This window comes from Protopterus annectens, chromosome 5.part0 (assembly GCF_019279795.1).
Source record: "Protopterus annectens isolate FY-2018-M chromosome 5.part0, PAN1.0, whole genome shotgun sequence".
Lineage (NCBI taxonomy): Eukaryota > Metazoa > Chordata > Ceratodontiformes > Protopteridae > Protopterus > Protopterus annectens.
Genome location: NC_056735.1, coordinates 563,478,599 through 563,502,163, shown reverse-complemented (window position 1 = coordinate 563,502,163; position 23,565 = coordinate 563,478,599).

The window sequence follows — 23,565 nt, the reverse complement described above, 5'->3', positions numbered from 1 at the left end:
AATTGACGTAAAAGACTTACACACATTCATACCTCAAGACTTAGGTGTACAGTGGATAATCGCATTTCTGTATGGCGAGGGTGTCAGTCAGCAAAGGAATTAACTTGTATGAGACCTAATTCCAAATTGAGCTTAATAACAACTTTATAGCTTTGGAAGGGAAATATTTCCTTCAAAAGAATGGTGTTACAATGGGTTCACCATGTGGGGCAATTTTTGCCAGCATGGTGATGGCCCATTGGGAACATACTTTTGTTCTGGCAAGTGAATGTAATACTAAATTAAGATTATATACTAGGTACCTGGATGACATCTGCATCATTTGGGAGAGTAACCAGGAAGAACTAGAATCTTTCATAATATACATTAATACATCAACACATTTTCTGAAATTCACTCACACTTACAGTCGTGAAGAACTGGTTTACTTGGATGTTTTATTGAGGAAGGACAGAGTCAGTAATAGATATGTTTCAAACATATACTGAAAACCTACTTATTCAAACACATTCTTGAACTACACAAGCTCACACCCTCACCACCAGAAGAGGTTAGTGGTAAAGGGTCAGCTAGTTAGGGAGTAAGGATGATTTCACAGGAAGAGGATTTCATCCAAGAATGGGTAAAATTAAATGAAATGTTTACAAAAAGAGGTTACTTTCATAACCTATTAGAGGATTTGACATCAGAAGTAATTAATAAAAGAGAGAAGGGCCTCTTTTTACCAATTTTGAAAAGAAATAGGGGAACCAATTATTGTAGTGATCACAACACTATGGATGGGAGCCAGAATGGGAACTTTGGTACATTTAATTATAATCTGGCATTTATTAGAACCTTTAGTAGTGATCATAGACTGGGTAGCTGGATTCTTGGCAAGAACTGGACTATCATAATGAATGATAGTAATGTCAGAAATAAAGCAGGATATAAACCTAAAATAGTGTTTCAAAAGGGTACTAATTTTAAAAACATATTAGAAGGAATACATAGGGAGCAGAAAAAGTCCACCAGGAAATTAATGACAAAGTGTGGGAGATGTCCATATTGCAGTAAAATGAGTCTGGGAGACAGTTTTGTGGTGAATGGTAAAACATTTAGTTTGACTAGTAAGTTTAATTGTGAATCTAAAAATGTAGTATATTTAGTTTCATGCCGACTCTGTCTTTTTTACTATGTGGGAAAAATGGAACGAAGAATCCAAGACAGAGTACATGAACATGAATATAGTATTAGAAAAGGGAAGGACACCAATGCTTTAGCTAAGCAAATTATGGAATTCCCAGATCACAATTTTAAATAAAAGGCCATTGAGAAATCAAGCCAAATCTAAAAGGGGGTCCTATGGGCCTACATTTAGAGAAAAAAGAATTATTATCTCAAATAAAGCTGAACGTTTGTACTTGGCCAGGTCTCAATGAGCAATGTTCTATTTATTGTTAATTAAGACTGAAAGCCTTAGATAGATAAGAGGCTTTTTCTGATTATGAGTTTAGTGTGGGAGGTTTCATCTTTAATACTGACATAAACATCTTTAATAATGACATAAACTCTTATACCAAAATATATATATATTTTTTCACAGTATTATATTGGTATATTGTAGGTCAAACATTTATTTATGTATTTTACACATATAAGTGCATGTATTTGTATAATTATTTATATATAGTTTATATGTCAGATTTTTTATTATACTTTTTATCATTTTTTCATAACTTTTCTCTTTTGTAAGTAGGCTGGTTTGGGAGAAGGTGGATCTTAATTTGAAAGGTTGATTGGTTAATTAATTAACAAATTTTACTATTTAAGAATTTGATGATACAATTATTTTATCTGATGAAGTCCTCACAGTTTAGATGAAAGTGCTTATCATTGGTTTTAATAAAGAACTATATCTGTTTGCATCCAGTATGCTGCAGTGGTGGTGCTGCGGTAGCGTTGTCGCCTCACAGTAAGATGTTGTCCTGTTTGATTCTCAGCTAAAGCATCTTCTGTGTGGAGACATACGTGAATGGGTGTACCTTTGTTGAAGATTGTGCATCAGGGCTGGCAACTCTGTATGTAAAAATCTACTGCCAATCATTAGCGGACCGGAGTTCTGCTGTGGCAACCCCTGACCAGGAAAAGCCGAAAGATGCAACCACAACAGTGTTCGTTTGGTTATTTATGTTTTTTTGGCTGTTTTGAAATGTACTATATGCCTGTTGTGATATAAGAGCATTGTAACTACAGATCAGTCTGTGCATACTATTCCTAAAACTATGCAGCATGAATTAAAATGTTGCTTAGGAGAAGTGGCAGTGACAGTGTGATATTTAGAGTGAAGTATCCATGGGCCCCACATGACATTTGCTGGGGGACCCAAAATGCTAACACCTGCTCTGATTGATACGATTTACAAAAGTAAGATTAGGTTTCCTTTTGCAAATGGATGATTTTCAATTATTTTGGATAGTTGATGGCATGTCTTCTTGATTTATTTTTTTCAGTGTTTTGATGGTCAAAGCTATATCCTGTCAATATTAAGAAATATAATTAAGTAAGCTTCTGTTTGCGTGTAGTTCTTTCTTGTACAGCCCCTGCTTTTACATCTCTGCATCAAGCAGATCATCCATGGTGAGTAATGTTTATACCATTTCCTTGATGAGATCTGCAAAGCAGTGACTTGTATTATGAGCAATGTGCTGCTGGCATCCAAAATCATTTCTGGATCACAGCTGGCATTTTTTTGTTTTGTTGAAGCTAAAAGCTTGCTTAAACCATAGATAACATATTTATGAATCCCAGAATTGTTATATTGACATTTACCATTATCCCAGTAGGTCAAAAAAATTCTAGAAACACATACTCACAAGTGGTCAGCTGAGATACTGATTAGCAATGTAAAGATAGTCATGCTGCATTTTTTTTTCAGAACAGCAGTGATTTATCTTTTCAAATGAGATGAGCAGTATTCCTAATGTAATTTTTGGCTGTATTCAGGGCCAGAACATCTATGAGCAGAGGATTTCCGTAAACCTTAAAAGTAATTTTATCTGCTTAAGATATAGTGAACCAGTACTCTCATGGGTCAGTGTCATGGCGTGCATCAACAGCTCATGACAGCATGACTTAATTGCTGAGAAAATTATAAGTACTAGTGGTAGTTTCAGTAGCAGAGATGGAGCCAAAAGAATCAGACAGAATAGAGTCCCATGACAGTTCATTAAGATCAGTACCAGTAATGGGGTCTCTGCTGCAGACAGTTAGTGCCTTCCCTACTTTATTTACTCTAAGCTTCCAATTTAAAATTTTGTGAAACTACAAGCCAAGACTTTAAAGTATGTGATAATCTTGAATGAGTCTGTGCTGTCCCTAAGGCGTGGATCTAACAAACAGGACAAAATGTTATGTTCTGGTTTGCACAATTACAGAATTTTTATAACGAACTTATAATGTTTTCACCAGCTACAACAGAGCCAGAAAACTGACATTTGGAACTACTGCATAATGAATCAGGTTAATTAGATTAGTGGCAGGAAATAGTTGAGTTCAGCATCATTACAGTTCACTAATTAAGAAGTCCCTTCCAAATTTTCAAACGTAGTAGTCAGATTGTGCATCAGATATCATGGAATTAAAGTACACATTCCTTTTCCTGTGTCATGTTGCACCACATTTTAGTTATATGCAGTACATTTTGCTACAACATGGAATGTACTTATTTATGCATGTATATGAATGCATTAAATATGTTTTATTGTGTACTATTGCATTTTTATATATAGGTTAGTCCAGATGGCAGAACATTTCTATAGTAGTGCTCTAGTGGGTAAAGCCATCACTATACAAAACGTCCTAGACAGAAATTCACTAACATTATACCTGATCTGGTAATGACAAAAGTCAAAAGTCTATAGCAATTGTGACCATTTATTGAATAATAAACATGCTTATAAACATACCAATAATTCATACAATGACACTGTAACCAACTTCACACCATTTTTAACCTCCTTTTCGGGTGGCATACCAACTGCCCTCCTAAAGACATTGTCCAACTCAAACACCATTTTTGCACTCATATGCTTGGGAGCAAATCATCTGCCTCTTCTCATGCTCAACCAAATTGTATACAATCCAAAATGCCCAGGAAAGCTAGGGGAAATCCAAAGGGGGTGGCTACTAGCACCATGCAGGACAAAAAGGGTGGGAGTGCACTTCAGCCACTCAGTTAAGAATGGCAGGCCTTAACAGATAAGTATATTTAAAGCTGCTAATGCAGACCTACTCCTGTGCTCTTCAGTCTTTGTATAACTACTTCCAAAATGCAGAGGGGAAATGTGTCTGATCCACTAATAACAAAATACAAAAGACCATGACCTTTGCAACAATTTATTAAATAACTAATTTAACTATAAAAATTACCAGTAATTCATGCATTGACATTGCAACCAATTTCAATAATTTGAGCATCTCTTTTTAGGTGGACCATCAACTGCCTTTTAGATGACCTTGTCCATCTCGAACATCCATTTTGGTGTCTGTACCCTTAGAAGCATAGCATTTGCCTCCACTCATACTCCCCTAAATTCTAAGCAGTCCAAATGATACAGAAAATTTAGGGAGGAAAACCAAAAGGGAGAACGCTCTACCATGTGGTGGCCAACCGGGCATACCTGGCTGCTTCTCCTTTCCTTTCCTTGCCATGATGATAATGGGCTAACTTAGGTAAATGAATCACTTACAAATTTGTATATTTTCACACTAAGCAATGAAACTAGGATAATGTAACTCTACACTATTGACTGCAAACAAAGGTATAATAATTCTTGAATTGCAAATGGCAAATTCAGTTTAAATAAGTCAAGACCAATGTCTGACAAGTGAATGCCTTCTGGGTTAAACTAAGCAGGACCTTTCCCATGAAAGTTCTGATCATCTGTTACATTAAAACACAATGCTAGGGTTGCTCAACAAATTCTGTGGTTCACAAATTTCCAGGAAGTCGTCTTTGCTGCAGTAAGACATCACATGCTGTTTGCTTGAAGTCTGGGAATTATGGCTGAGCAACAAATGATGCTACCAGGACAAATGTTCTGTATGAAAAATAAGAATGTAAATAATTCAGAATATAAACATTTTGGGGTAGGAATTAATATCACTGCCACCTAGATGCATAGATATTAGCCAAGGGGTGCTCAGCTGATGAAGAGTAGAATGTAACACTGAATAAAATTACCGGCAATGTAATCCCTGAAAACCTTTCCATATCACTCCCAAATTAGGTGTATCTAAGCCCAAGTTGAGTTCATTTCTCCTTAGTCATGTCTTTCCGGATGCTGAGACAATATAAGAATGCTTAGTAATAATCACTCGAGAAAACAAACTGTAAGAAAAAACTGAAATTACTTACAAAGTTGATAACATTACCTTATATGTTTCAAAAAGACTAAAGAAGACCAGCAACCTATCCTTTTTTTAACTACAATGGATTGTCCTTCTCTGGTCAAGTCTGAAGGTCTACCAGTGCTGAAGGAATGGGGGATGGGGGTTGTAATATACCTTTTCAAAATGTCTTGTATTGAAAGAGCTCTTGAGAATAAGCTTATTAAATGCTCTGGGAGTAATAGCCTTCCCAAGTGGATCTTTGAAAACTAAATCTCTAAAACAGCTGGAAGAGGAAGGCTAAAAAGAGTCTTTGCCCAGCAGACTGGACATAATCGATTGATAGTGTACCAATTCAACTTGACTGCCTTGCCCTTGCCGAATTGATCAGTCTTAGAATGCCCAAACCAAATGGATACAGTCCATTCAAAAATGCTGACCTCTCACCCTAAGTAAGCTCACCCAAAAGCTCTCCAGTGGGGAAAAGATCCCAGTTCATCCACATCACCAGAGTTGTATAAGTGACATAAGTGTGATTATTTTGCATTCATTTATGAAAACCTGCTAAGAGACAGGAGAGCAATGTTTTATTGAGAGGATGCCTACCATCACTGGCTTGATTAATATTCTGGCCCAACCTATCACTGTCCTAGAAACTAACCTGGGCTTTGCGTAGTCTGTTAGATCCAAAACTTCTTCTAGCTAGGACCACTTCATCTGAAAATCTGCCTTACTGAAACCATCATTTACTGAGGACCCAACTGGAAAAGAAAGATGAGAAATGATCCTCTACTGAATAGTTGCTTTTTTACGCCCAGTGCTAGTGGGAATACTTGAAATCATGTGAAACAAGGGGTTAAAATGGGGTTAGTACCCTACCAGAAGAAACTGCAATATTAATAAGTTCCTTGAGCAAGTCTAATTTACCTGATACTGAAGTTCGCATACACTGAAAATTAGGGCTAGAGCCTGCTTTAAGTGGAAACTGGAAAATCAGAGAAAATCTAGTAATTAATACATGATTGGCCTGAGCATTGTGGAAACCTGCTAAAATAACTGGAAAAGCCCGTACTTTAATTGACAATGTACACAACTTTTATACGATGGGGGACTTGAAAGAAACATCTACTCTACTGGCCTCAAAAAGAAGAACCTCATCCCAACACCATGTTTGACTCAGTTCCAGATACAGAAGTCAAACATTGTGAAATAAACTTATCAAATGTATGTACATATTTCACCTAACACATAAAGAAGGGGTGACCTTTGCCACAATGAGAGCACATATGCGTAAAGCAGTATGAATGCCAAAAACATAATCCATTGCTCTAAGTCCAGCGTGCTTTAACTCTGCTGTGGACCTCTTCAGCACTAGCCATATTCAAAGGCCTGTGTTTGTCAATGTGCCTCTCTTCCCATTTCAGTGAAGAAGCAAATGCTATCTAAATTATAAACAGGTATAATAGTTTTCTTTAGGGCGTGTAACTTCTCAGAAGATGCAAAGTGAAATTTCTGGTGTCTCTAGGTTGCATAAGTGTGATCCCTAAGGACAGGCCCCAGTGTAGACTAGAAGAAGTTGTCCAGGGAGGTCCTGCCCTTCTTTCCAAATTAAGGATTTATTCACTTTTTGAGACAAAGAAGAGAAACAGATGAAAAGTTCTGAATATATATATAATAAACCTTAATTTCTTTCTAAAAAGGGGTCATCCTGAGTGAACTAATAAAAGAAAGAGTTATTGCCTTTGTGAATTTCAAACATAAATACTTCAGTCCCCCAAGTTCCCCTGTTCAGGAGGACTCAGAGAGGGAGGAAGAGAATCATCCTCCACATGGTAATGCTCAGGGATTCTGGCTTGTTTTTCCTTGTACATTGCAAGTATGGGGAAAAGATAGTTGTATACTGGAAGATTAACAGCAGACTCTAGCAAAAATGGCAAAAAAAAAAAAATATATATATATATATATATATATATGGGGGATACAGTCCATTCAAAAATGCTGTCCTCTCACCCTAAGTAAGCTCACCCAAAAGCTCTCCAGTGGGGAAAAGATCCCAGTTCATCCACATCACCAGAGTTGTATAAGTGACATAAGTGTGATTATTTTGCATTCATTTATGAAAACCTGCTAAGAGACAGGAGAGCAATGTTTTATTGAGAGGATGCCTACCATCACTGGCTTGATTAATATTCTGGCCCAACCTATCACTGTCCTAGAAACTAACCTGGGCTTTGCGTAGTCTGTTAGATCCAAAACTTCTTCTAGCTAGGACCACTTCATCTGAAAATCTGCCTTACTGAAACCATCATTTACTGAGGACCCAACTGGAAAAGAAAGATGAGAAATGATCCTCTACTGAATAGTTGCTTTTTTACGCCCAGTGCTAGTGGGAATACTTGAAATCATGTGAAACAAGGGGTTAAAATGGGGTTAGTACCCTACCAGAAGAAACTGCAATATTAATAAGTTCCTTGAGCAAGTCTAATTTACCTGATACTGAAGTTCGCATACACTGAAAATTAGGGCTAGAGCCTGCTTTAAGTGGAAACTGGAAAATCAGAGAAAATGTAGTAATTAATATATGATTGGCCTGAGCATTGTGGAAACCTGCTAAAATAACTGGAAAAGCCCGTACTTTAATTGACAATGTACACAACTTTTATACGATGGGGGACTTGAAAGAAACATCTACTCTACTGGCCTCAAAAAGAAGAACCTCATCCCAACACCATGTTTGACTCAGTTCCAGATACAGAAGTCAAACATTGTGAAATAAACTTATCAAATGTATGTACATATTTCACCTAACACATAAAGAAGGGGTGACCTTTGCCACAATGAGAGCACATATGCGTAAAGCAGTACGAATGCCAAAAACATAATCCATTGCTCTAAGTCCAGCGTGCTTTAACTCTGCTGTGGACCTCTTCAGCACTAGCCATATTCAAAGGCCTGTGTTTGTCAATGTGCCTCTCTTCCCATTTCAGTGAAGAAGCAAATGCTATCTAAATTATAAACAGGTATAATAGTTTTCTTTAGGGCATGTAACTTCTCAGAAGATGCAAAGTGAAATTTCTGGTGTTTCTAGGTTGCATAAGTGTGATCCCTAAGGACAGGCCCCAGTGTAGACTAGAAGAAGTTGTCCAGGGAGGTCCTGCCCTTCTTTCCAAATTAAGGATTTATTCACTTTTTGAGACAAAGAAGAGAAACAGATGAAAAGTTCTGAATATATATATAATAAACCTTAATTTCTTTCTAAAAAGGGGTCATCCTGAGTGAACTAATAAAAGAAAGAGTTATTGCCTTTGTGAATTTCAAACATAAATACTTCAGTCCCCCAAGTTCCCCTGTTCAGGAGGACTCAGAGAGGGAGGAAGAGAATCATCCTCCACATGGTAATGCTCAGGGATTCTGGCTTGTTTTTCCTTGTACATTGCAAGTATGGGGAAAAGATAGTTGTATACTGGAAGATTAACAGCAGACTCTAGCAAAAATGGCAAAAAAAAAAAAAAATATATATATATATATATATATATATATATATATATATATATATATATATAGTCTATATTACATGCACAACTGCTTAAATGTTCGAATCTCTAATGGTCGACCTTTAGAGATTGAACAGTTAAGCAGTCGACTTTTTATAAAAATTAAAAAAAAAATTCACAAGTTCAAAAAAAAACTAAAGGGTTTAAGCAGGGGGGCAAGCCCCGCTGCACTGCCCACACCCCCCTACTTTAATATACCAACTCCAAGATTGCGCTACAGTGTAGGGAATGGGAAATTTCCCATTTCCACAATGTAGTTCACTGAAGTGCGATCTTGGAGATGGTATATTTAAGTAGTGGGGGGTGTGGGGGTGCATGGGGGCTTGCCCCCTGCTTAAGCCCTTCCTTCATACTTTTTTTTATTATTTACCTTTTAACATTTTTAAGCACTTAAGTGTTTGATCTGTAAAGGTTGACCTTTACAGATTCGAACATTTAAGCATTCGTTCTAGTAATATAGACCCAATACATATATATATATATATATATATATATATATATATATATATATGAATCTAGGAGCAAACGTCCGAATCCATAATTACCGAATACACTTTAACGAAAGCGCTTTTATCGAAAAAGCACTTTTGTTAAAGCGTGTTACAAAAAAATAAATAAATAAGACACTACATTTACATTTTAGCAGGGGGGCTTCACACCACTGCATCCCCCATGTGGGGGGCTGTGCCCCCCACCCCCTACTTTAATATTCTCCCTCCAAGACCACACTACAGTGGGGGAAAGGGAATTTTCCCTTACCTGCACTATAGTACAGCCTCGCAGCCTCGGCAACAGGCATACCTACACGAAAGTGCTTTCTCGGTGAAAAGCGCTTTCACGTCTGTATGCCCAGCCATTTGGGATGATTTGGAAGAACAAAACTGTACACTAAAATTCATCTGTACTACTCAAGGGTGATATTGTACATCTACTCAATCATGTGTCATGAGGCATCAACATATCTGTGCAGATCAAATGCTATTCCAGTACTTACCATATAAGACTGACTGTGAATCTCAGTGAGATGAGAAGGATTAGACGAACTTTGCTCACTAAACATCAGAGAAGCAAGGACTCTAGAATAATCAGAGGAGAAGGCTTTTCCTAGCAGTGTACAACTTCAGAACACTTAACATGGGATTTAGTACCCCACTTCATGAGAGCAGCTTATCTGGTCTCATGCTGTAATTGAAGAGGGGCTTTGTCTGCACAACTGAAGGTGCCATCCAGAGTGAGAATTGGGAATGATGCTGCCTCCCCTTTCATGGTTGTCAACCAATATTTGCTTAAGGAATCTTTGCTAGGGGACATCTAACAACTTGTGAACAGGCTGAATGGCATGAAAAATGTGGACTTGGAAGAAGATTGCTTTAGTCATTGCTATCCTCCTTCTGCTATACCATTTTTCCTCCTCTGTGGTCACAATTTGTTTTAAACAGCCACACAAAGGAATAAAGCAATTTGGGAAAAACAAGGATACTGAGACTAGAAGCAGTAGAAATATTGAAGATAATTCCATTTCTAACAAGAGTTGCTAGTGTATGTTTCATATCAAGGACGTAGTGATGTTGTCAGGTTGAAAGAAAATGTGTGGAAGGATAGTAACTGGAAATAATTAATGATAGTCAATACCACCTGGGATAGAAGTATCCTTCAAAAGAAGAAAATGTGAAGACAATAGGATACAGTCTGGAGACAGTGAGTGAATGCCCAATAGAGACCTAATTAATCTTCTTTTGTGAATAAAACTGCAGCTACATAAAATGTTCTGAAGAAATCATATGATGAAAAACAGCAAAATAATTTAAAATGTAATGGATATTTGTGAAAAAAAAAAGACAAAAGCTGGCAACAGTTTTATTATAGATTAATTAACAAGGACTGGAAATTTATTTAATCAGAAGGAGAAAGAGAAGAAGAGGCAGGAAAGTCACCTACTGTCTCTTAAATTTATGATAAGATGACATATAGATCTAGTAAATGAAAATGTATTCTATCAATTAAAATTCAGTGACTGTGTGTCCCAGAACTGTCATTGACTGAAGAACATGGGAAGTGAATGGAATCCCAAAACTACTTGATTTAAGGCAGCAGTGTCCTCTGCATCTCCATGTGGAAGGCTATGCCTTCCATAGCCTCACACAAATTATAATTTACTATGAGATCAACAGTGTCACTTGTTAATCTCTAACACATACAACAAGAAGGCAGGGGTTGATTAGATGCTTTAATACACAGGACCACATCAGGATGGACAGCAGCATTATTAAATACCAACAAATTAGTTAATAGACAGACCTTATATACATACATGCTTACATTTATTTATTTATTTATTTTACATTTGTTGACCGGGCTGGTCTAACTGGATATATGTCCTATTTCAGTAGAGGCCCGGGGAGAAAAACTCCAACATAGGAAATAGTATCATAGCATACAGTATATGCAATAGACAGATGTTACATTACATTCTTTTAGAATAGACAATACAAACATTGTATAAGAGTTACCTGGAAAAAAACATTGGATAGCAAATAATAAAATGATAAAGAATACCAAGAATTGTTATTTTAAATTAGAGGCGTGGTTACAGGCATACAATCTTATACTTACATACAGTACATATTCAGTAGAGGCCTGGGGAGAAAAGCTTCAATATAGGCAATAGTATCTTAGAATACATCATATATAATAGAAGGAAGTTACATTACATTGTTTTATATTAGACAATAGGAGGTGAGTTCTTTTAGAGAAGTAAGTCATGAAATAGCGCAGAGAGGAATTCTCTTTAATGCTAGGAAGTGGTTAGTGTTCTAGTTGCAGTTGATAGGCATAATAAAACAACAAAGCAGAGAGGTAAAGGGAGATAGGGAAATAGATTTTAGTCAGGGTTAGAGCAGGGACATAGCCAGTGTGTTTTGAGATATTCTTCAAGATGTTTTTTGAAGAGTAGTGTGGAAGAAAGTGGCTATAATTCTTTAGGAAGCTGGTTCCAGGTTTTTCCCACTGTGTTGGAGAATAGTGAGTCCCCAGCCTTGTTGTTAGATTTAGTAGTAGAGACTAGAAGTTTATTAGCAGAGCGTAGTGTTGCCAGATTATTATATGGGGTAACCATACTAGTGAGGATAGTAGTCTTCTTAGGGTGGTAGAGAATCTTTTGGGTAATAGTCAGTTGTTGAGAAAGTAGTTGGTTCTGTAGTTCTAGCCATCCTAGCTTTTTAAGGTTGTGACAGTGATGGATTCTAAAAGGGGAGCCAGTGGCAAATCTGGCAATGTTATTATAGCTGGTTGCAAGTTTGCTAAGGTTGTTTTTAGATAGGTTAGTATAAATGGCAGAGGCATAAAACAGGGTAGAGATAAGGTGGGTTTGGGCAATGGTAGTTCTAGCGAGTAGTGTGAGGAAGGGTTTGATTCTATAAAGGGATCCTAGTTTTCTGTTGACTAATTTTATAGTAGTATTAATATGATCATCATAGCTAAAGCTGTGGTCTATTGTAATACCTAAGAAGCGGATTGTAGTGTCTGGGGATATGGTAGTTCCATTGTTAGAAGTTACTGTGAAGTGACATTGTGGAGACCTTAGGTTAGGAGTAAATAGCAATAATTTAGTTTTTTGGGGTTAAGGAGGAGGCAATGACTCATGAACCAATTTTCAACAGTATGAAATACAGTTTGGGTGAGGGTCTGGAGTGAGGAAACAGAGTTGGCAGAGCATATTAAAGTTGAATCATCCGCATATTGTATGCAGGTGGCTTGTGGAATTTTAGACTTAAGATCATTAATAAAGATTGAAAAGAGAAGAGGGCCTAATATAGAGCCTTGGGGCACTCCAATGTTGACAGGGAGGGGTGTGGATAAATTATTATCCCAGAGAACAGCTTGATGTCTGTTATCTAAGTATGATTTAAACCAAAGTATTGCCTGTGGGTCAAGAGATAGGGATTTTAGTATATCAATAAGTAGGTGATGGTTAACCATGTTGAATGCTTTTGACAGGTCAATAAATAGTGCAGATGAAAGAGAGTTATTATTATGATGTTTGTTAATACAGTCAGAAAAGGATAGTAAGGCAGTGATTGTACTTTGGTGAGGTCTAAAGCCATGCTGACAGTTAGCAAGTAAGTTATTAGAGAGAAGGTGGGTGAGTAGCTTTCGGTGGATACATTTTTCCATTATTTTTGTTATTGGAGAGAGTAAGGCTATTGGTCGGAAGTTAGAAATATCTGTAGAGGAACCACCCTTGTGTAGAGGGATGATGTGTGAAACTTTCCAGATGGTGGGGATTGTTCCTTCAGTAATTGTTCTATTTATAAGGATGGATATAGGATAGGCAATGGCTTTAGATGCAATTTGTAGGTATTCACCTGGTAGACGGTCAGCTGAAGGGGTACAAGGTTAGAGTTTTTGCAGGAGGGAGCAGATGATTGATGTTGGTACTGGTTGCAGATGAAATGAAGGAGCTGTGATATTTATACTTATTGATAGGTTAGTGCTAACAGGGGGTAATGTATTTGCTAGAGTTTGAATAGCTTCAGTGAAGTAGTTGTTGAAGGCGTCAGCAATGTGCTTAGTTTTATCCTGGGTTAAATCTACACACAAAAGTGGACCAGCACGTGAAGAATTGCCAAATAAAAATATATTTATTACATCAATATGTATGATATGGTCTTTATATTATATCAATATTTGTACAAATCAGTTGTCATCAGCAGGGATATAAATATGTATACACTAGAGATATATATATATATGGACTTATTCTTATACATATCTATATCAGTATGATTTTTTTGATATACATGTTGTTGGGTTCTCTATGTTAGTGATTTCTTTATTCAAAATATTTAATCCACTAACATTACATAAATGCAAGTTTTGGAGGCATGTTCTTTTAAGAGCTGCACTATAAATAGTGTTCAAAATGGTGGAGATCTTTTTCAATTTTTTGCATTGATAAAGGCTTATACAAGCCGAAACCGGTTTGCTTTTAGTAATGGTAATCACTATTACTTTGTACGGATTGATGATAAATTGATGTAATAAATATATTTTTATTTGGCAATTCTTCACGTGCTGGTCCACTTTTGTGTGTAGATTTGGCATTTTTGATGGACCGTGCACGCCTGTCCTATGTGCGTGTACCCTGGATTTTTACTTTGCTGTTCTTCATTTCATGCTGGGGACGCCTGGATTGCAGTTTTACTTCACCCAGCAGCTTTCCATTGGGCTTCGCTTTTCGTGTATACTGCTTCGATGGTCCGTTTGGAATTTATTTTTGTACAACTTGATCCTGCATTTGTTATTTCCTTTTTGACTGTTCTATGACGGGTTCGTGTTCAACAAGGCTTCGATTACATCCCTTTGCGAACAATCAGTGATCGGTTCATTGAATTGATCGGCCTTATATATATTTTTTGTTACTACAGATTATTTTTTGCTGTTTTGGGGTTTTTGGATAATTTTTTTGGAGTATTACTATCTACAAGGTACTGTGCCAATATTTTTTCTACAACTAATCAGGATTTGCTATTAATCTAAAGTCTATATTACATGGGTGGAGGCCTATGCATTAGCAATTTAGCTATTATTAATATGTTATTCACACTGGTCCTTCACTTCGGTCGTTTTAATTTATAAAACTGGGCCTTGAGGTTGTGGGACTAGTAAATTGTGTCGACTGGTTGGAAGGACGCCTTAAAGAACTTGCGGGCCTTAGTTTTGTGCGGACTGTCTGGTTGGAAGTACGTTGTAACAACTTGTGGGCCTTGGCTTTTGGATTACATACAACGATGGACATGACCACCATAAACAGTATTTTTTCTTTATACCATTGATACATCTACATTGCCTTTGGATTATTTGGGACATTTTCTTAGCAGAACTAATATGACTCATAACTTTTGCCAATATTATGTTTTTTACATCGCATGTTTTTGTTTAATTTATACCAGTTAAACGACAATCGCCATTGTATTGTAAGAAATGGAATATTTAGATAGGGTTATGTTTAACTATGTATAATTCACATGTGATTATAACAATTAGCATTGTATAAATGGTTATTGGGCCTATATTTTGCATTACGCATTTTAGGCTATAAGTTTACAGTTTATAGATTCATGTAATAGTCATATTTCGGTTTGTGCTTTTCCTTAGTCTATGGACTTATGGTTCATGAATAATGATGAGGGCAACAGTGGTTGATAGTACAGTATTGTGGGTCATTTATCAATATATTCTGGTGAATGTAGTCATGTTATGGGGTCTGGTTAAATATCATTTATAAATTACAAATTATATATTATTTAACAACAGTTTTTCCACTCAGTATTGACTTTTGGGCATTTAGTTTGTGGGACCTCCACCAGATTTTTGGTCATCTTGAACAAACTCAGTTGTACTAATGGTATTAGATTTTTTTCAGGTGTCCAGTGGGAGTGTATTTACCACAGTATATTATAAGTCTTTATTGTAAAATATATAGACCTCTTTACGGTGGCTATTAGTTATGGTGTGTTCAGAATAATACCCATTGTTATTGGAATTCCAGGATGAGACGCACGTCGGCCTGGTAACAGGTTTTGGACTGTTTTTACAGTTTAATCCAACATAAACAAACCACAATTGAGACATACCATCATTATTTCACAAGGAATGGAATGTCAAATACAATGTCTATAATAGGCATAACCAATTTGAGACGTAGGTCGATGGTTATGTTTTATGTTTTTTTATAATATTGGATTTTCAAGATCGTGATGGATCTAAGTTAATGCGGACATTACCAACAATATGGTTTTTTGTGAGTTGTTTTTTTGTGAATCTTATTTCACAGTGAGAATTGGCTGCTTATTGTAATTGAGGTTCAATAACTGGTAATATATGTGTGGTTGCTTCATAACTTCCAGCTGGACATCTGAAATATTCAATTTTTCAATTTTTGATACAATCCATTATAGATTGGATTTGAAATCTGTTTGGAGATCATAGAGATTTACATTGTCCTAATTGTTAAGAGAGAGATTGGAATAATAATTTTTATTCTTATCATATCATCTCATGATGGATTTGAGTGGAATTTTACATGGGCTTTCGGCTGATAGAGACAATTTAAAGGTGTTTGGTTTAACCAACCAAACTGGACCCTATATATCTAATCATATAGAGGATGACCAACACAAATGTAGACTTATGTTTTCAAAGCTTAGCAGACAGATGAAAACATTGCATTCAAATGTGTGGCATATGAAACTGTTTAAAGCTTATAAAACAAAAGACATAACACCAAGGGGGTTGAGAGTGCGTTTGCAACCTTTAGTGGCCCATATAGATAATGAGTTATCCAAGGATTGGGCTGAAGCCCAACATTCATCATCTATGCATTTTGTAGATTGTCTGTTAAGATATTATGATAGAACTATTACTAGTCATCTTTCAGAGATTCAAAATTTGTGTGCAGAGGCTGAACAATTTAACCAGGAAGAGTTCTATTCCCAGAATGTTTCGGATTTGGCTAAAGAACTTTCCATACTAGAAAAACAACTAATGAAACGTAAGATTAACAAATTCAATCGTGATCTTGTGGCTTATGAGAAAGGGAAGCCTTTTATTAGTCAGAAAACAGTAAGATTTAGTGATCACAAGAATACTCAAAATGTTAATAAAAAACGGCCTAGGTCTATTCTCAGACATCAGAATGTTTCATCTGATGCCACCTCAGAGGAGGAAACTTCTTCGGCTACTGATGGTGAAGTTTCTTCACGCCAGGTGTCCCCAGCTGCCAAAAGAAGACAAATGCCCCCTTTAGATTCAAGGGTAGGAGGAGGGGGGGCAGAAAGCACAGATCTAGGCTTAACCACACCAACATTACAAAATCTATTGCAACAAATGGTGAAATAGAAAATAATGTTCATAATATATCCTCTTTTGTTCTTTCTCCCACACACATAGCATTGCTTAATAAAGGATTGAATTTTGTCCCAAGTGCCATTGTTTCGGAAAATCAGTTATTACAGGATGTCAATGATTTCTGTAGATTACTAAACCTTAAAATATTTTTTGCAGATAGCGATACCTCTCAAAGATCAACTGACTTTAGATTTGGAAAATCTTCATTCATTCCACCAATGAATAAACATGTTTCGATCTTTAGGGAGTGTATAATGAAGGAATTACATTTTGCCAATGTGTATCAGCCAAAATTTAATAATCTCACTGCAGTAGAAAGACAAGCTTTGTTGGAGCTTAAAAACAATCAAGATTTAGTTATCACTATGGCCGATAAAGGGGGTGCTATTGTGGTTATGGACCATCAAGCATATATAGATGAAGCCTTGCGTCAATTATCAGATTCTAGCTTTTACATGGAATTAAGTACCGATCCTACTTTACAATTCAAGGAAGAGATTGATGGCTTTTTAGATGTAGCGATCGACCAGGGGGTGATTAGTGAACAGGTAGCCAAACAAATGAAGGTGGAGGAACCTATTCCACAATATTTGTACTTGCTACCTAAAATACATAAAGATGCACTTCATCCCCCTGGTAGACCGATTGTGTCTGGCCGGGGTTCTTTAACAGAACCATTGTCAGCCTTTCTTACACAGTACTTAAAACCATTGTTGACTCAAATTAGATCACGTATTCAGGACACTACTGAATTCCTTAATATTATCAAAGATTCTCAGTTAGAATCTTCGTGGTGGCTGTGTACTTTAGACATGGCTTCACTATACACTAGTATCCCCCATGATTTAGGCATTCTTGCTGTATCACATTGGCTTTATAAATCAGATTTATATTCAACAGAGTTTAACAATTTTTTGACTAAACTTACGGAATTTGTGTTACGTAAGAACATCTTTTATTACCATGGGAAAGCTTATTGGCAAATCAAGGGAACAGCAATGGGGGCCTCGTTTGCACCTATATATGCGGACCTTTTTATGGGTTACTATGAGGCCACATTCATATATGACAGCCAACACAACATATATTTAAAACATCTAGACATCTGGAGGAGATATCTGGATGATTGTTGGATGGTGTGGCGTGGTGATAAGGAAGAACTATCTCAATTTGTATCCTATCTTAATGACAGCTCTTTTGGTATCAAATTTACGGCTACTATGGAACGTCAATGTATTGTGTTTCTGGATGTTTTGGTAACTAGGCTTTGGGATAATACATTAGCCACGTCAGTTTATAGAAAATTTCCACAATATAATACGTTGTTACATGCTGAGAGCTGTCATCCACGCCACATCATCCGCAATATTCCTAAATCTCAATTTATGAGGATGAAAAGGATATGCTCTTCCGTGGAAGAGTGTTCTCATTTCAGTGTTGATTTATCTAAACGATTTATCAATCGTGGCTATAAGGCACACAACATTTCCACCTCTAGGAATATAACCAATAAGCTATCACGTTCTGAACTGTTGCAATATAAATCAAATAATGTGGTAAATTCTGCACAACAACGTAATCAACCCTTAAGGTTAGTAACCACTTATGGGGCCAATACAAATCGTTTCATTGACATCATCAATCAATATTGGGACATCTTACTATCACATGAGATTTTGAAATGGATATTACCGGATCAATGTTCATTCTCCTACCGAAGGGGACGAAATTTAAATTCACATTTCACCCATTATAAGAGATACACTCCACATATACCACAACAAATTACTCTATTTGGAGATATATTGAAAGGCTGTTTTCCATGCGGCCACTGTTCTGCTTGCAAATATATGCTAAAAACGAGTGAATTTTCAAGCAAAAATACCTCTCAGGTCTTTGACATTAGGATATTTGCAAATTGCAGTTCAGACTGGTGGTATATTTGGCCAAGTGTACCTGTTCTGCATTTTATATTGGACAGACGTCGAGGCCAGTCAAACTCAGAATAGGTGAGCACATGAGTGCGATCAGAATTTGACGCATTACAAATGCTTTGTGCAAACATACTTTGGAACATCCTTCTGCCACATTTAAATTTGTTGTTATAGACAGGATCATGTTACATAGAAATTTCAAAGCAGGATGGCATCAAAAGTTTAATGATATAGAAAACAAATGGATTACTAAACTGGGGGGGTCTTTTCAGACCAGGATTGAATATATTCGAATAATTATAAGAGGGCCATGAATATACAATCATGTAATAAGACAGGAATTTATATTTTTTTGCTCATGACTAACATTGTAATTTTTCAGACCTGATAATCTTTTATATATTAATCATATATATATATTATATATTTATATGTATGATATGGTCTTTATATTATATCAATATTTGTACAAATCAGTTGTCATCAGCAGGGATATAAATATGTATACACTAGAGATATATATATATATATATATATATATATATATGGACTTATTCTTATATATATCTATATCAGTATGATTTTTTTGATATACATGTTGTTGGGTTCTCTATGTTAGTGATTTCTTTATTCAAAATATTTAATCCACTAACATTACATAAATGCAAGTTTTGGAGGCATGTTCCTTTAAGAGCTGCACTATAAATAGTGTTCAAAATGGTGGAGATCTTTTTCAATTTTTTGCTTTGATAAAGGCTTATACAAGCCGAAACCGGTTTGCTTTTAGTAATGGTAACCACCATTACTTTGTACGGATTGATGAAAAATTGATGTAATAAATATATTTTTATTTGGCAATTCTTCACGTGCTGGTCCACTTTTGTGTGTAGATTTGGCGTTTTTAAGGGACCGTGCACGCTTGTCCTACATGCGTGTACCCTGGATTTTTATACTGGGTTATACCTGATGGGGTGGGAGTTTTGGAGTGCCCTGGATGAAGCAGAACTTTTGTGGTTTATGCTGGTTTGTTATAGGTGAAGGTAGTATTTTTTTTTTTTTTTTTTTTTGGTCTAGCAGAATTTCTTTTTTATTGGTATTTTGTAGCTGCTTAAAGTAAAGATGGTCTGCTGGGTTTTTTGGAGCTCTCCATTTGGCCCATATTTTATTACGTAAGAGCATCTTTTGTCTAGTTTCTTTGGTGAGCCATGGAACAGTTTTGGTGTGTAATCTGGTAGAGCAAGAGGGGGCATGGCAATCAAGGATTTGTAGGAATTTTGTATTGAAGTAAGATACTGCTTCTGGTAGAGCGAGAGGGGGCATGGCAATCAAGGATTTGTAGGAATTTTGTATTGAAGTAAGATACTGCTTCTGGTAGAACGAGAGGGGGCATGGCAATCAAGGATTTGTAGGAATTTTGTATTGAAGTAAGATACTGCTTCTGGTAGAGCGAGAGGGGGCATGGCAATCAAGGATTTGTAGGAATTTTGTATTGAAGTAAGATACTGCTTCTGGTAGAACGAGAGGGGGCATGGCAATCAAGGATTTGTAGGAATTTTGTATTGAAGTAAGATACTGCTTCTTCTAGCTGAAGATGAGGAACTGGTGACCAGTCACATGCATTAATTCTCAACTGCTTACTATAAAACGGCACTCTTGCTTGCATGTGCTCGATATTTATACACTTGTGCAAGCCCTTGGATAGCTTCTTAAAGGTATACACACATATTGATCTACATCCTCCCTCTTAAAAAATGGACCTTTATTCAAAACAATATCAGAGATAGACATGCATTAGTATATACATTGGAAACAAAACACAATGTTCATGTCCAAGATGCTTCATATCTGCTGCAAGGTTGAGAGATTTGACCATATCTCATAACATAACAATCTGGACCAAACTTAGCAATAGGGACAGTCTGCAGTGCACAACTTGTATCAGGAACTTCCTGGATTCATCATAGGAATGGGAATGTCCTCTGGAACTTCCTCTGGAAATGGAACACTGGAAACTCACTCTGAAAGTCTTTCACACAGGCTATGTGCTGTGGTAGAGACTCGGACACCAGTCCCAAATGCTTCCGATTCCCCCTAAAAATAGCTCCTTCTGATTCCACAATGTACGATCTCAGCTCTTGACCAATATTTTTCACAACACCAATCCAATAATTACCTTTGGATGTTTGCATCCTTGCTACTTCTACCTGTCATAATGGATTGAGTAGTTTGCTGTTCTTATCACAATAGACTTCTGGGTTAGGCATTTTATCAACAGACTGGCTTTCACCAACCTGCTGTTCTTGAAACATGGAACCAAATATTGGCTTCTGATTGGTAGTGTGGTTCTGGTTTGTCAAAACAAAAGTTTCTGACCAGGTGAATCAAGATATTTATCACGAGTAACATTTCTGAGAATCAGGAGATTCAGAAAAAACATCACTATTATGTCGTTTTGACTTCGCAAGTAATTGTTTTGCACTTGGAACTGCACGTTCTGCCAAACCATTTGACTGCAGGTACTCTGGAATACTTGTGACATGAGTAAAATCTCATTCTTCAGCAAATCTTTTGAACTGTTGGCTTGTAAACTGAGTACCATTGTCAGAAATAACTTTGTGTAGGCTACCATGAACTGCAAAATGATGTTCCATCTTAGTAATGACAGTATTGGATGCTAGGTTTAGAAGTAGGTCAGTCTCAAACCAATTGGTGTAAGAGTCTACTAACACCAAATAATGTTGACCATTCCACTCAAAAATATCGGTGGCTACTGTCGACCAAGGTAGTTCCGGAATTTGGTTAAGCTGAAGTGGTCCCTTCTGTTGATGTGGCTTTGTAGTATTACACACTGAACAAGATAAAAGTGCTGCCTCAATGTCATGTGACCTAGAAGGACAAAATACTAGCCCTTTCAGCCTTCTTTTGGTAGATTCAGTACCTGGCTGATCAAGATGCAATATAGTAATGTAGTCTTGTAGCAGGGATGTTGGAACAATCACTTTTGTACCTTTCATTATGATACCTTTGTCAGACAAAATCTCATCTCTGTATGGAAAATAAGGTTGTGCTTCTTGAGGTAAACTAGTTTGGTTTGATGCCATCCATGATTGATAAGTTGAATGAACCTTTGTAAAGCTGGATCTATGGCTGTGTGATCTTTCAGTTCATCAAGATGTGTGGAAGAAAAAGTTCTCACTTCCATGACTTCAAAATCAAAGTTTTCAATATCAAATAGTTCATTGGTGTTTCTACATAAGGTATTAGCAAGATAAAGAAGTTTGCCTTTCTTATAGACAAGATTGAAATTGTACTTTTGCAATCTCAGCATCATACGTTACAGTCTGGTTGGGGCTGAATGCACAGGTTTTCTCAAGATAGTGACTAACGATTGATGGTCCGTTTCGATCTGTATAGTTTTACCATAAACATAATCATGGAACTTCGAACATGCAAACACAATTGCCAAAAGCTCTTTCTTCATGTGGGCATACTGCATCTCAGTTTGGGTAAGAGTTTTCAATGTATAGACAACAGGTTGATCCTCTTGTTGAATGGCTGCACCAAAACCACATTTCAAAGCATCACAGGAAAGTGTTACTGGCTTGTGAACATCATAATATCTGAATGGTGGTGGACTAGCAATTCTCTGTTTCAAGACTTTGAATGCTTTTTGGTATTGTTCTAACCCAAACCAGGATACATTTTTGTGTGTCAGCTCTCTGAGTGGTGCTGATAGTTGGCTCAAATCTGGAATGAACTTGCCTAGGTACTTGACCATGCTAAGAAAACCTTGCAGGGCTTGAACATTGTTTGGTGCTGACATCTCAAGAATGGATGTTTGTTTTGAAGGGTCTGGTTGTAGGCCTATACTAGTAAATAAATGAGCAGCATAAGTAAGTTCTTGTACCTTGAACTTGCATTTCTGTGCACTGAGCTTAAGATTCACTTGACGTACCCTTTGCAGAACTTTACTGAGGTTTCGGTCATGTTCGGCTTCATCACAACTTCCTACCAGTATGTCATCTACTATAATAGCATAAAGATATCCAGAAAAATTTTGCTACATTGCTCATTGAAAGACTTCACTTGCAGAATTTATCCCAAATGGCATTCGCAAAAATCTGTACCTGAAAAATGGAGTACTGAATGCAGTGAAGTTCTTCTTCTTTCAGCTTTCCCCAGTTAGGGATTGCCACAGAGGATCACTGGTCTGCTCATGATTGGCAGTGGAGTGTTACAGTGTCAAGTTGCCAGCAACTTAAGTTTTACCTTAGTGTTGCTGTAGTTTTGTTGCTGATATATACTGAGTTTTGTGCTGGCATTTTTTCAGTTACTTATTCAAAGTTAAATCAATGTAATGAAGCAAAATCTTTCTCACAGCATCATCCTTTATGCCACACACACGTCTGTCCTTTATCAACTTATCCCTTAAGTCACCAGATCTCCACATTTTAGCCTTATTTCTCAAGTCAGTTATATATTCTGCAAAAGTTTCACCAGACTTTTGATCCCTTGTGTCAAATAAGTGCCTTTCCATTGTAACATTTGTCTGGGGGTTACACATTCTCTAAATTTACATTTTAAGCACTCAGTGTCCTCCCTTGACTCAGCTGTTTTTTCCCCCCTCTCCTGTATAGATAGCTGGTGCATATACAAATGAGAGTTCCCTTTATATAACTTCCGACCTAGCTAAATTAAGCAGAAGTAATGCCGTTGTACGGTCATCTTTATCCAAAAATGAAGCCTGTTTGAAAATGTTGTACTCTTGCTCAAACACTCTCCAGTTCTCAGCAATATTA